General features: G+C 38.5%; 1 long non-coding RNA gene across 1 annotated transcript; it reads left to right on the top strand.

The window, feature by feature from the left end:
- Nucleotides 1–3,012: 3,012 nt before the first annotated feature.
- Nucleotides 3,013–15,393, top strand: LOC115429328 (uncharacterized). Its single transcript, XR_003936768.1, has 3 exons — nt 3,013–3,162; nt 14,858–14,936; nt 15,019–15,393. It is a non-coding gene; the product is annotated as an uncharacterized LOC115429328 (long non-coding RNA).
- Nucleotides 15,394–16,784: the final 1,391 nt, after the last annotated feature.

The raw sequence follows: 16,784 nt of genomic DNA, 5'->3' as shown, positions 1-16,784 counted from the left end.
CATTAGATTTTATAAATTGGTATATTATTGTATTCCAAAAAAGTAAAGACAGATGTCACTGCTCTGTGAACACCCCTTGAAAGAAGCACAAAATGGTTCGCTCCATTGAAAGCACATTGGCAAGAGCACTGGACTTTAAAGACCTCATCAGGGATTTTTCCAGCAAAAAGAGCCGTCAGTGGGCCTTTTCTGTCGAGTAAACTGGAATGTCTAGAATTGTGCTGTTTTTATTTTTGGAATACTTGTTCAAATCTGTTTGTTTTTGCCTTTTTTGCGTCTTTACAGGAAAAAGACTATTGAGTCATGTTTTGTTTGATTACCTTTTATGACATATTATTATAGGCTATTGAAAAATTTGGCCCAATCTTTTTCACTCATGAAATCTAATGGGTAAATACAGTCTGTGTGCTTGTGTTTTCTTATACAGCAGCTGAAGCAGATTTGCGAATTATGGTTAAATCATAATGTTAGCCCTGTGATATAGCCATTGTGTTGGTGGGTAAGGCCTTTGGCAGATGGGTGGGCGTGTGTGTGTGTGTGTGTGTGTGTGTGTGTGTGTGTGTGTGTGTATGTGTGTGTGTGTGTGTCGAGGGGGGGGTTGCAGGGGGCCCATCAGGACTTTTTGTGTATGGGCCCAGAATTTGGTGCTACGGCCCTGCATATGTGTAATACTGAATAAACAGTAATGGCAAGTTATTGCGGACCAATATTTATGAAAATGCTGCAGATCAGGATTGTCGGACTCAGGAGAGGGGTGCCCTTTTTCGTTGGCTGTGGACCTGCCCCTCTAAATGTCTGTGCACGCCACTGCTTGTACCAGTATCAACATTTCCTGAAAATTTCATGAAAATCTGTCCATAAGTTTTTGAATTACCTTGCTAACAGACAGACAGACAGACAGACAGACAGACAGACAGACAGACGCTGATGAAAACATAACCTAACGGGAAAAGCACTCGGAGAGCGCAGACCTCCGCCAAGGCAGATCAGTGGGCCCCCGTCCATTTTATTGATGACTTTGGCCGTTTTTGTTCAATTTCTCCATGTTATTTATGATTTTGTAAATTTTCTTACTGGTTTTTACCCTTCGCCCACATTGGCTGAAGGGTATTGTCATCAGTTGGTCGTCCGTCCGTCCGTCCGTCCGTCCGTCTGTCCATGTATGTGCAAAAACTGTGGCATGCACCAGTGGTTCAGCAGATATTTAACAACAACATACATACATACAGGTCTGTCACTTGTAGAATTATGTACTAGGGTCCGGACTGAGGTCCATGAGTGTGTGTGTGTGTGTGTGTGTGTGTGTGGAGGGGGGGGGGGGGGGGGTCCGGCACATTGTCCATCTGTCTGTATGTGTCCGTATGGTGTGGACTGAAGGCTGAGGGTTTTCAAAGGCGCACATTTTAAATTTGTTTTGTTGCTTTTTTTTAAAAAATTACTATTAATTTTCTCCAATCTTACTGAGAAATCTGAAGAAGTGACTTTTTCAGCAAAAATATATGATTCAAAGACATAAAAACAAGCATCTACAACCAAACTCCATGGGTTTTACAGGTGAAACTATGTCATAGAGGCTGATGGTGTCTCTGTTCACTACAGAGCCTCTGAACGTCCAAAAAAAAAAGACAAATCTGAGGCACTGAAAAGCTGTGAAACTACATTTTTACCTGAATTATTTGACTTACTTGTAAGATGAGTGGTTCACAGGTTATTAAACACTTTAGAGCAGCAGATACAAACCATCTGACTCATGTCCTCATGTGTCACCGCTGACTTGATCCTGCTGTGTTCCGTTGCAGGTCTACTGTTGACCTGTGCAGCCTCTGCCCTTCCAACCATTACTCCCACCACCAATGCCCCGTCAGCCACCACAGATGCTCCAACCACTCCTTCCACCACCCCTGCTATTACCACCACCACCACCACCATACAGACCAGCAGCGCCGGAATAGGCCCAGTTCAAACCACCCCACCTACCAACAACGAAACCACCTCTGCTATCAAACCCACCACCACGGGAGCCACCACAACCAGTGAGACCGCCACCGGATCCACCACAACCAGTGAGACCACCATTGCTCATGTAACTACCACCACTGTGGCCACCACAATCAATGAAACTATCCCTGGTACCACCGCCCCCATCACTGGTACCGCCACCACCACTGGTACCACCGCCCCCATCACTGGAACCACCACCACCACTGGTACCACCGCCCCCATCACTGGAACCACCACCACCACTGGTACCACCGCCCCCACCACTGGTACCACCACCACCACTGGTACCACCACCACCACTGGTACCACCACCACCACTGGTACCACTGCCCCCACCACTGGTACCACCACCACCACTGGTACCACCGCCCCCATCACTGGTACCACCACCACCACTGGTACCACTGCCCCCACCACTGGTACCACCACCACCACTGGTACCACTGCCCCCACCACTGGTACCGCCACCACCACTGGAACCACCACCACCACTGGTACCACCGCCCCCATCACTGGAACCACCACCACCACTGGTACCACCGCCCCCATCACTGGTACCACCACCACCACTGGTACCACCGCCCCCATCACTGGAACCACCACCACCACTGGTACCACCGCCCCCATCACTGGAACCACCACCACCACTGGTACCACCGCCCCCACCACTGGTACCACCACCACCACTGGTACCACCACCACCACTGGTACCACCACCACCACTGGTACCACTGCCCCCACCACTGGTACCACCACCACCACTGGTACCACCGCCCCCATCACTGGTACCACCACCACCACTGGTACCACTGCCCCCACCACTGGTACCACCACCACCACTGGTACCACTGCCCCCACCACTGGTACCGCCACCACCACTGGAACCACCACCACCACTGGTACCACCGCCCCCATCACTGGAACCACCACCACCACTTGGTACCACCGCCCCCATCACTGGTACCACCACCACCACTGGTACCACCGCCCCCATCACTGGAACCACCACCACCACTGGTACCACCGCCCCCATCACTGGTACCACCACCACCACTGGTACCACTGCCCCCACCACTGGTACCACCACCTCTATCACTGGTACCACCGGCCCCACCACCACCACCGCTGGAGTACAACACACATCCAAAGCTGTGAGCTCAGGTAAGCGACATCAGTGTTGATTTTCAGTTAACATTTCTGTGACATGCATAGTCCAACACCTCATAAGACACTGAACATCTCGTACTTTAACCCTTAAAGACCCAAACACCCACTGGAGACTAAAATCATTTACTGATATAAAAAGTTAAATACCTGTTGATCCACTAATCCTATTAATCCATGTCAATAATTGGTGTCAAATACAGTTCTTCATCTTTTCATGGTCATCAGATATGAGCCACTTGGACGTTCAGAGGCTCCGTAGTTACTGTGGTAACAGCGTCATCTTCTACAACTTTGATTCACCAGTAAAACCCATGTTGTTGGATCAATGACAGTGGATGGACACACTGGGTTTATGATTGGTTTATGACAGATTTGACTGAAAAAGTCACTGTTTCCTCCATTTTCTCTGGTTTTGATATAATACCCCTCAATTTTAATTTGAGCTTTTATGAACAAAAATCATGATCAGTGAATCAAATGTAGAAAAACACCTGATTTTCACTTAAGAATGCAAAATACTGACCATATTGTTAGAATAAATGGAGATAAATCATTTAAGAAAAGTTAAAAATAGAGAAAAAATCCTTTGGGAGTTGCCACAGACGTAGCCCTGGGTGTTTCTGGGTTAAAGGTTCAGTGTTTAGTGACTCATTCCCAGTGGGTTGATGGTCTCCAACAGGACGGCCCATTGTTACCAGTTGTACTTTTATGGACAGTAGTCCAGTCAAAGGTTGGTGTGTCAGCTCCAGACGCTTCAGGACCTCATTCCCACGTCACAGTAGTTATGGGACGTCCTTACCAGTGTTGTGCAAGTTATTTCCAGACTGTAATCCATTACAGATTACTTGTTACTGTTATTTAAAAGTAATTCCTTACCTTACATTATTACTGTCTAGGAATTATAATGTCTTACACAACTCCTGTATTACTATGGAGTTAAATACAGACTCTTGTCTAAATAAATAAATGAATAAATAAAAAAATAAATAAATAGATGGTTAACCCTACCCCTCCACCCCCAATACAAGCGATAGTAGAGCCTTGGGACACATAAATTTGCACCCTGAAGTACGTTTGTATGAATAGCACACACATCCCCCAGATTACACACCACCACACCAAGAGATCATTCCACAGGAAACACTGCAGATGTAAATGTTCCAGATGAAGGCTGCTTTTCTTCTATTTTCCATCATATAAATGAATATACACAAATGTATTCAAGTATTTCCTGTCACTCATATCTCTAAATTACAGCAGGTTCTCAGATTTAAAGACAACAAATGAGTATAAATATAAATATGTTATCTTTGTTTTAGTGTTTATGAAATATGATTCATTTGTTAATCAAATACATTTATATTTTTTCCAAACAATCTATCAGTTCTCAGTAGCTATCAAGCTAACAGGGCTAACGGTATGTAGTAAGTTAAATTTACTTTAAAAACTGAATAGATTCACAGTTTTTGAGAAACCAATTGTGGTCACTTTCCAGTTTTTTTTAATATTTAAACAAAACAGACAGATTCACCACACACTCATAATACAGCAGAGTTATGAACTCAGACGTATTTGCAACATCTTATTTTTAAGAGATTTAATTGATGTTTAGAATAGACTTTATTTGCCATCTGCGCAGATACATAGCAGTATAGGTACACTGGAATTCTCGTGTGTTTCCCTGAGTCAGAGTTAGAAAAAGATATGAATAAAAAACAGAAACAAAACAGAAACACAGCTAAAACATATAAAAGCAGTTATTGCACAGACAAGCACGAATACACATTTGTAAAACAGAGTATTGATCAGAAAAAAAGTAATAATAATAATAATAATAAGAGTACTTAGAGGTTTAATCGTTTGGTGCCAAAATGTGTGTTGCCAGTTAGCTTTAATAGTCCTAAAAGTATCCAAACATGCATTGCATATGTTTTAAATGTGCAGAAAGTTTGGAGCATGAGCAGAAATCTTGACTTTTTGACTTAATTAAAAGTTTTCACAGGCTCCATTTGAGAATGACTTCCCCAAAACCAAAGAGGGTTAGATTCCTGTACATGTGTATGAAGGACTATTGTAAAACAACGCAATAAAAGTACAAAGTGGTGCATGTAAAGTCACAAGAATGTCAGAAATGCAGTGTTTGATGTTGAAAATGTGTGTGTTCCACATTTACAACGCTTTTATCCACAGAGGCCGAGCTCATCAAACCCATTCATACTAATCACACCAACCAGTAACGGTTTGATGAGTGTGGAGACGATGGGAGTCACATGACCTCACAGCCTCCAGATCGTACACTGTGTTATTCTTTCCGCTCTGTTTATCATGTTAAAGCAGGGGTGTCAAACCTAAGGCCCACAGCCCCAGACCAGCCCACCAAAGGGTCCAGTCCAGCCCAGGGATGGATGTGTACAAATTATACTGAAGATAGAAACACTTACAGGGGTTCTGGTTCCACATGCAACGCATCAAATAAAACAAGTGGTTCCAGGCACAACAAGCCCATCATGTCATCATGTCTATATGTGTGGTGATGTCAGCATATGTGGGCGTGTCCTGGTATAATCACATCTACAGTATATTAGGGGTGTAAGAAAATATAGGTTCTGCAATATATCGTGATATTTCACTTCACAATACTGTATCAATATTAAAAAGTACTGTATGGATATTTTTAGATATTTATTCAAATGATGATATTGTTGAGGTTCAGTTTAGTTTTTTTGTTTTTCTTTTTTGTTTCCATTTTATTTATTATTATTATTTAACACTCTTTCATTCAATAATTTTAGTTCCTTTGTTGGGATCGCACAAAAATACGTTCTGATGTTAGTTCTTAACTAATAGAATGTGAACATTTGAACAGGATCTTAAACTGTAATGTCTGTAAAACAGAATTTAAGTTTGAACACAGGAACATTTTGTGATATAGCATTAGATCCTGTTGTGATCAAATAAAAATATGTTTAGTATTTGTGCAGATTTCTGGTGTAATACAATTCTTCAAGCAAATAATCATTTTAAAAAAAGAAACAAACAAAAAATTGCCTTTTTAACAGTATCATGATATAGCGTGATATATCATATTGTGATCCTAGTATTGTGAATTGTATCGTATTGCCAGATTCTTGCAGATACACAGCCCTAGTCTATATACATGTACGTATGGTGACATCAGCATTTGACCCAAAAAAGTGTCAACACTGAGATGACTTTAAGAGAGAGTTTGTGTTGTTTCAGTTCTCGACAACATACGCCTCAGCTTTATGTCAGACTGACGTTTCCATTTTTGCACCGTTTGTGCAGTTTCCACTGTCTGAGAAAATGTACGATGAAAAACAGGTTCATTTCAGCCACTGATACTGTGAAAATATTCATCTTTGTTGCCAAAATCTGCTTGTTCCAAAAATAAGCAAATAAATAAATGAATAAAAATAAAAAAATAAAATAAAAAATAAAAAAATAAAATAATAATAATAATAATAATACATTTAACCCTCTGGTATCCAGGTGAGCATATTATGCACACTTTCCCCTTCATGTTATTAAAGGTCAAATTATTTTTCATAATTTGTTTTAGGTCAGAATTCAAAAGTTGTTCATTTTCTCATGATGTTTTAAATTCTGATCCATCCACTAAAACCATCCCAAAATAAACAGTGTTAAATTCCTACACTAACACCCTTCTACCAAGTGAGTGCAAAATACACACTGACACATTTAATATTTAACATTTGACCTAGAGCAAGAAATAATACTGGATATGAACCAATGTTGGTGTTAATCACTGACATAAGACAGGAGGAAAAAATTAAAAAAGTATGTAATCCAAATTTTATGTAGTATAGTGGAAAAAACAGAGACTTTTTTGTGTTGTTTGCATTAAAAATATGGCTTGTTTACATTAGAAACGTGGCATTTAAAGGGTTAAAAATGTGACAGTTATTGAGTATTTGGTCTTTTTTGTTTATGGCTCAAGTTGATGAAGTCCAAAACAATGAGGAAAAAAATGAATAAATAAAAACGGCAAACTGAGATTTTTTTTTTTACACCCCTGTGTAGATTACTAACTATAACTACTATAACTTTTGTTGGTTATGAAGGACCTCTATGGGCTGGACACCGGAGGGTTCACTTTACTGTTACAATTATAACAAGATTAGTGCACATTTCATATTCTGATTTGGAAAAGCATCATATTGTAAGTATTTATTTTGTATTGTTTAACCCATACAGACCCAGTGCTACTTTTGTGGCAGTTCCCAAATTATTTTTTCTTTATATTTAACCTTTCTTAAAGAATTTATCATCATTTATTGTGATATTATCTGCTTTATTTTGCATTTATTTCAGTGAAAATTAGGTATTTTCCTACATTTCATTTTACTGATCACATAGATGTTCATAAAAGCTCTGATTAAAGTTGAGGGTTATTATGTCAAAGCAGAGAAAACTGAATAAAAAGTGATTTTTTCAACAAACATATCATTAACTGAACATAAACCCAGTGTGTCCATCCACTGTCATTGATCCGACTCCATGGGTTTTACTGGTGAATCAATGTTGTAGAAGATGACGCTGTTTCCACGGTAACTACGGAGCCTCTGAACGTCCAAATAGGTCATATCTGATGACCATGAAAAGATGAAGAACTGTATTTTACACCAATTATTGACATGGATTAATAGGATTAGTGGATGAACAGGTATTAAACAGTTTAGATCAGTGGATGGTTTTGGTTTTTGAGGGTTATCAGACTAAATACAGGGTTCTGGATGCTATGAAACAATGAACTCTGCTAATTTTTCAAGTATTTTGCTCATTTAGTCCTCATTACCGGGTTTTCTTGTTGTAAAAGTATTTGTCACGTCTATGCCATATTTCAAGGTTTTTGGTTTATTATTTTCCTTATTTTTCAAGTATTTTGCTCATTTTACTCTCATTACCTCCTCCAGGAGGTTTTGTGTTCACTTTGCTTTGTGTGTTTGTTTGTTTGCGTGTTTGTTTGTTTGTTTTTTAGCAACTTTATGGGAAAACTCTTCCAACCATCTTTCCCAAATCTTCCCCACAGATAGGCCTAGGCCCTGGGACCAGCCCATTAAATTTTGGGCCAAGTAGGCCAAAGTTCAAGGTCACAAAATCTACAATTGTCCTATCTGTCAACATTGAGCAATTTTCCAAAATTCATAAAAAATTCAAAATGACTCCGATTAGCCTCCAATTGGATCCACCTGTAGCTTAGAACAGTATCTTGTATCTGTTACAAAATTGTCCACATCCACTGAGGAATGTGGACTCTGTGGACATTTACATTTAACATTGAAAATCCCATTTACCACACATTTAAAATTAGAACTCATCAAATATTGATGTGAATTTAATATAATTTGACATACACATGACTGGTACCAAGCTTTTTCTGCTGTATGGAACAACCTGGAAACTGTTGAATTTAAACAGAAATAGTCGATCCACACATGCACACTGTTTGGGGTGAAGGAGGAGGTTTGCGTTCTCTGAACACTTTTTTTTTTTTACAAGTGTTTGCACATTTTATCCTTTGAATAATTGAGGTAAAACTTATTTTACCTCAATTATTTCCATGGATTAATAGGATTAATGGATCAACAGTTATTAAATGGTTTAGATCAGTAGATGGTTTTGGTTAAAGGTGAATGTTTGGGTCTTTATGGGTTAAGCAAAAATGTGTGTTGTTTTTAATGTGTGCGACAAATTATTTCACCCCCCCCCCCCACACACACACACACACACCAAAAAAAAAAAAAAAGGTTGTAATATTGATTTCAGTAAAAGTGAGATGTGAAACAGGATTCAAATGTTGTTGGGGTTGAGGGGTTTGAGAGCCGCTGCTTTAGCCTGTTCTTGAACCTAAATCCTCTTCCACAGATTAATACACAGCCTTGTTTACGACTGGAATCATCTCCACCAAACCAGTGACGAACCAGTTACTCATTAACTTAGTTTAGAAGCACAATAAAAACATGCTGCCAGTAAATGGGAGGAATAGAAAGTCTTCCTCTGTTCATTTACACAGTCAGAGTGTTAAACCACTGACCTGGTTTCCCTCCTCCTGACACTTTTTGTGACAGGAAGTGGTAAGATACTAACACCTGCACCACCTTCCTTGAAAAAGAGATTTCATCTCAAGGGACTTCCTGGTTAAATAAAGGTTAAAAATAAATAAATTAATTAACCCTTAAAGACCCAAATGTCCACCTTTAACCTAAACTGTTTAATCCCTGTTGATCCACTAATCCTATCAGTACATGTCAGTAATTGGTGTAAAATACAGTTCTTCATCTTTTCATGGTCATCAGATATGACCATATTTGGACATTCAGAGGCTCTGTAGTTACCGTGGAAACACCATCATCTTCTACAACATTGATTCACCAGTAAAACCCAATGACAGTGGATGGACACACTGGGTTTATGTTCAGTTAATGACAGATTTTGCTGGAAAAAGTCTCTATTTCTTCGGTTTTCTGTGTTTCAAATATAATACCTCTCAACTCTAATCTGCGCTTTAATGAACATCTACATGATCAGTGAATTACACATTGGAAAATACGCAATGTTCACTGGAAAAAATGCAAAATACACAAGAAAATATTATAGCTAATAAATGGATAAATCACTAAGAAATAGGGAGAAAAAATCATTTGGGAACTGACACAAAAGTAGCTCTGGGTTTTTATGGATTTAGCTCATTTTCTTTTATTCAATTTTTCTTTATTACATTCAGCTTTGGCTTTATTTCCTTTTGGGGGAATTAAACAAACTGCTTTTATTTTTATTTTCATTTCTTACGTCAAAATGTCCATTTACGTAACTTGTATTTTTCTGTTCTCCTGCATCTCAGAGGTTAATATTGTACTTTTTAATCCCGTTTTCCATGTCCAAATGTTTCCATTATGGGTTGGGTTTGTACAAAAAACCCATCAATCCAGCTGAAAAATGTACATAATTATTATATTGTTTAGATTGGTATTGATCCTTCTGTTCTGACCTGAAGAAACAGAATGACTGACCTACATTTATGTATTAAATTATTCATTAACTTGTGTGGTATTTACAGGAGGTTTATTAATACTTTAGAAGATGATCTGCAGATTAAATGACTGAACTGGAGACTGTTCCTGATTTGTTCTTCCTTCGACTTGTTTAGACTCATTACACCTGACACTGTGACTCTGATGGTTTTTATGACTTCTGTCCAGGTTAAACTGTGTCAGAGGGCGTTGTTTTAAATGTGATGCGTCACCTCAGTCATAGAAACTCTGCTCTAGTTTACAACTGCTTTGTATCACATCGTCTGCGTAAATGTAGAACAAAAACAGCTTTACATTGACAAAAAAGGAGGAATTTTCCACCGATTTGCTGAATCATTGTCTAGTGTTCAGAGTTTAACCCATAAAAACCCAAACATCCACCTTTAACCTAAACCATCTACTGATCTAAACTGTTTAATGCCTGTTGATCCACTAATCCTATCAATCCATGGAAATATTTGGTGTAAAATACAGTTTTAACTCAGTTATTCAAAGGATAAAATGTACAAACACTTGTAAAATGAGTGTAAAATGAGCAAAATACTTGGAAAAAAAGGGAAAAATGGACCAAAAAACCTTGAAATATGGCATAGAAGGGACAAATACTTCTACAATGAGGACAAAATGAGCAAAATACTTGAAAAATTAGCAGAGTTCATCACTTCATAGCATCCAGAACCCTGTATTTAGTCTGATAATCCTCAGAAACCTAAACCATCTACTGATCTAAACTGTTTAATACCTGCCGATCCACTAATCCTATCAATACATGGAAATAATTGGTGTAAAATACAGTTTGTCGTCTTTTCATGGGCATCAGATATGACCCATTTGGATGTTCAGCGGCTCCGTAGTTACCGTGGAAACAGCGTCATCTTCTACAACATTGATTCACCAGTAAAACCCAATGACAGTGAATGGACACACTGGGTTTATGTTCAGTTTTCTCTGTTTCTGAAACGCATTCGAAGTTAAACTGGTTTGTAAAATGTCAGACAATGTGAGAGATTCATTACAAATATGCCGAATACAAAAGGAAATGTGTAACCTTTCCCAGATCTTCAACCGCCTCCACGTACCATCATTATGGATGGATATGAGTGAACTGACCTGGAGCCCATCTCATAGGCTTCATTTCCTCCTGCCTGGAACCAGTATAATTCAATATTCACTATAATTCAATGCAGCCATTTCCCGCTTACAAATGATCCCGAACCCAGAACCTAGAGTTCACATGGACCACACATGCCTCCAGTCCTGGATGAAGCACCATCCAGTCCAACCTCCATCCACTCCACCACATCTGATACAACAGAGTGAGCGTGTCCGAACCACGAAGACAAAAGACTCTGAAACTGTTCCACGAATCAACTTGTGGAACAAAGTCCTTTTAATATTTTTAAATTCCAGTTTATTGTCACAGGCTTTGGTTTATGATCCAATCCAACTTTATTTGTAAAGCACTTTAAAAACAACCGCAGTGGACCAAAGTGCTGTACAGAAGAAGAATTAAAAGCAAAATAGAAGAATAAAATACAGAATAGATTTAAAGATGTAGAAACTGTACAAAAAAAAACCCAGTGCTATACAGAAGAATAAATAAAACCTAAATAAAAGAATAAAATATAAGAATAGATTAAAAAAAAGCGAAAAAGCCATACAATTAAAAACAACAAAATATGATGAATTCAAGTCTGATCTATCCATCTGTATAAAACAAGGTTTTCCTCATAATCTTGATTAAAAATAAAGTAAAACAGAGTAAAAAACTTATGAATTCCTTAAACTTAACTAGGGTGAACATATTTTGATTTCCAAAAAAAGAGAACAGTCAGCTCCACTTCGAGATACATGAATATGTGAATAACATGAACAAATATGAACTGAAAAAGGGACACCGCAGCTTTTATGACACTTCTGCAGCTGGAATAATCCAATTATTCCAAACACACTGTTCACTGAGATGTTTTCTCCAGGTTTATGGGTACCTGCACAGAATACTACTGTATTTACAAAGCATGTGATCATGTTAAAGGACAGTTTGTTTCTGTAAACATTTTCATAAATTAATGTTTTGGGGGGTTTTTTTGGCAATAGTTATAGGCATAATATAATTTGTATTTATTTGTCTCACATTAAACCAAGAAGAACATTTGCAGTCATTATTTATAGGTTATTATGTTATTATTTTACCGTAGATCATATTGGTCTGGATGTGGAACCTGAACTAAAACAAATTTGACACCTTTGACTCTTAATGATAATAATAATAATAATAATAATAATAATAATAATAATAATAATAATAATAATAATGATAATAATAATAATAATAATAATAATAATAATAATAATAATAATAATAATAACTTTATTTATATTGCACGGAAGTGTATTGTATTCACACAAAAAAATTAATTTGGCTCTGTTTCTCATTAATTCAGAAAAACAGACAGATTTTTTTCAACTTATTTTTTCTCGTAATAATAAGATAATTATCTCGTTAATTGAAAAAACAGAGCCGAATTTATTTTTTTGTGTGAATGCAATACACTTCCGTAATATAGCACCTTTAAAAACTGAGTTTACAAAGTGCTTTGACAGACAAAGCAAAAGTGCACAACAGCAGCATAAAAACACAGCAGACAACACAATAAAAGAGATGAGTCCAGCAAACACGAAAACATGATGAACTTTGAATGTATCACAGTGGAGAGGGCAGAAATAACAGAACATGATGCTGTCAGATCAATGTGAAATGAAGGAGTGGAATAAAACAACATCATGTATGTCAATAAAAATGAACCAAAACAGGGTAAAAATAAATATTCAACATTAAAAACATTAAAAAGAGACGACATCACATGAAGGCAAGTCTATAAAAATGCCTTAATAACTTCATAAAATGTGTTATTAACTTCAGTATCATTTTTGCTCTTTGTAAATTCCTACCATGGCCCAGACTGGACCCTTTGGTGGGCCGGTTTTGGCCCGTGGGCCACATGTGTGCCAGCCCTGCTCCAGTGGGTCTGTGGACAGGTGGGCCCATCCCACATCCACAGGCTGGTGTGGACCAGAGCCTTTCACTGCCCTCATGTCCCTCATGTCCCACATGTCCCTGGACAGACCAAAGTCTGTTCTTCCAGTGGGATCTGGAACTTTTCCAACAGTGACAGTGATGGACATCAGAAATGGGCTTGTGCCGATACACACGCATTTAAAGAGTTTTCCTGTAAACACAATGAAAACCAGACATTTTCACTAATTTATGAAAACATGTCTGGGCAAAAATGGACGTTTGGTCCCCCTAACTCACAAGTGTCAAACATGCGGCCCGGGGGCCAAAACCGGCCCGCCAAAGGGTCCAATCCAGCCCAAAGGGTCCAATCCAGCCCAAAGGGTCCAATCCAGCCCGTAGGATGAATTTGTGAAATGCAAAAATTACACTCAAGATAATAACAGTCAATCCTTTTACTTTAGGGCCCATGTAAAGCCCTGCTTTAGTCTCAAGTGGGTCAGATCAGTTAAATACTATCATAAAAACCTACAAATAATGACAATTCCAAATTTTTCCTTTTTGTTTTAGTGTAAAAAAAGTGTAATTCCATGAAAATGTGTAAATTTACAAACTATCCTGTCACAAAAAATATGAAAAACTAGAAATGTCTTAAGAGAAGTAAGTGTAATTTTACTAATATTCTGCCAGTTACTAAAATATTTTGTGTATTTGCAGATCCATTTGTTGAAGAAAAATCACAAAACGTGGTTCCAAGTTTGCTGCGATGAGTGTAGCTTTATTTAGTGTTCCGGAGCACGGTGAGAGTACCGATGCAGACAGAGTCTGTTTCAGTCGTCTGACCCCGAATCTACGTTTTCAGATGGTATTTAGACAGTTACTTCAAAGCAGTCAACAGAAAACAAAAGACAAACAAAGTAATAAAGAAAAAAGGGGGTTGTACTTCAGGAAGGAGACAAGAGAATTTACATTCAACGGAAAAGGGAGGGGGGTCGCACTCCAGGAAGGGGGGCGTTCACACCAAGGGAAAGGGAGGGTAAGTCTCTCAGACCTGATGGAGGCATCTTAACATATAATCAAAACCTCACTGGTTAATGCTAAACAGGTTAGCTTCAGCAGGGAACATGAAACAAAAGGGTGCTGTCTGTGTTCTCCAATCACAAATTTTCTTCCTCACATTGTGATCTGTAAGTTTTCATGCACATTTACAAATGATAAGCAGAGGCAGAATACAGTTAAAATTGCACTTATTTTTCTTAATAAATTTTAGTTTTTTCACGGTTGATCATGTTATTCACATTTTTAAAAGGACAGTTAATAGATGTAAATGCCTCCATAATGTAATTTTACTTTTTCACTATAAAGAATATTGAAATGTTTGGAGTTGGCATTATTTATATATTATTATGTTATTAATTCACTGGTCCAGCCCACTTCAGATCATATTGGGAGGATATGGCCCCTGAACTAAACTGAGTTCGACCCCCCTGCCCTGACTTAACTGAAAACCCAAATTAAAAGAGTAAATAAAAACAAACGTATTGAAAATTCAAGCCTATACTTTCCATTTAAACCGCTGTCTTTTGTTTTCTCTCTCTAGGAGGCATCGCTGCCATCATTTGTGTGTTTATTGCCACAGTCCTCCTGGTTTTAGGTGGCATATACTACTACAAATTCAGGTGAGTTCAGGTCGCAGCTTTGACCTTTGACCTCTATGTGGTACATGCGGCGTCCTCATCACCTGCTCCGTCTCCATTTCAGACGAACATCCTACGGCCCCCTGCTGGACGCCAGCGACTACAGCGCTTTGGGAAACTTCAGCAACCCCATGTACGACCCCTGAGTCTCAGCTTTGACCTTTGACCTCTGACGTCCTGAGGTCCTGAGGCTGCGTCGAGTGTTCGGCTCTGACTTTACTGACTGTGACATTTGATATGACAGCTTCATTGCACTGTGAAACGCAAGACATGTGACAAACACTGGTACAGACGGACTCCTTTTATAGTCACATGATAAGTGTGAAAAACAGCCTCCAGTGTCCCTGTACGCCAGCGTCTGTTCTATGTGGATCAGACCCAGTCCAATGTGTGAGGTTGTCAGGTTCAGTTCTATGTTCCAGTCCTGTGGTCTGGATGCACATCAATCTTAACTATAGAAGTGGGCGGGACTTTCACTGGAGGAGAACTGAACTCATCCAATCACAGTCCATATATGACTTCTATCAGTGATCAATAGGAACTAGACTGATATCTGGAACCATTTACATGTTCTAAACCATCAAAATATGGACCAGTAGAAGGAAAGGAACATTTAGAATATTTCAAAAACTCAAAAAAAAAATAAAAAAATCTAAATTTCTCAAAACTGTGAATACATTTTGTAGACAGTGTCCAAAGGAAGATACATATACAATTTGAAATGAATCCAACCAGAAGTTTTGGAGAAAATTGTTGAAATGTAAACATCGGTGACCTTGAGTTCGACCCTTCGAGGTCAGACAGGGTCAAAGGTCACGGACCCAAATCACAGTCCATATATGACTTCCTGTCAGTGATCAACAGGCATTGTATTGATATCTGGAACCATTTACATGTTATAAACCAAATCAAATCAAAATATGAACCATTAGAAGGTTAGGCACATTTTCAATATTCAAAAATGTTCAAAAAATAAAAATCCTAAATTTCTCAAAACTGCAAACAGACTTCATAGACATTGTCCCAAGGAAGATACATAAAAAATCTGAAATGAATCTGCGAAGTAGTTTTGTCAGAGGAGATATTTGAAGAAATTGCTAACGAATATGACGAAGACAACGACGATGACGAAGATGACGAAGAACACGACACCTTCACAGTAGCCCGACGGCCAATCAGCTGGTGAGATGAAAAGGCACTTTTTAAACTCAGGTAGCTCCAGTCTGACCCCAGGATGCTTATCTGAAATAAAGCCATAGTATTTTTAGTATAAAAGAGTCATTTTTGAGAGTAAAGACGAAGAAAGAAAGGTGAAGAACTGCAGGTGAAGCAGTGGTAAAAAGTTGTGTTATGAAGATATTAGAGGATGAATGTGTGAAAATAAAATTCTTACTAGTTTAGAACTAGAAAAAGCCCTGCTATGCTTGAAAAACTTGATATGAATCATCTCGATAGCCTCGAAGCATAATTGCCGAAGTCATATTTTCAGCCAAATTGTGATATCTGCATAACTTTACGCTCCAAACACTGCTGCTTCATTTTGCGTCATTGGCTATGACCTGAAAAAATACAACTTAGGCAATTATGCTACGAGGCTAAAGATATTTTTTGTTCACAAAGTTTGACATCGTAGAGATCTGAGGTTTGCAGAGACATTATGCAGCATTTTTTTAACAGGCGTCTGACTTGACGCAATAAAACAAAAGTAAATAAATTAAATCTAACCACGAACACATCAGTGTCTCAGGGAAGAGAAAACAATCATCTGGGTTCATACGTAGACAGAAGCATAAACATATGATCTGCAGCTAATCCTGACCTTTGACCTCC

This window comes from Sphaeramia orbicularis, chromosome 12 (assembly GCF_902148855.1).
Source record: "Sphaeramia orbicularis chromosome 12, fSphaOr1.1, whole genome shotgun sequence".
NCBI lineage: Eukaryota > Metazoa > Chordata > Actinopteri > Kurtiformes > Apogonidae > Sphaeramia > Sphaeramia orbicularis.
This window is presented reverse-complemented; position numbering and strand designations above follow the sequence as displayed.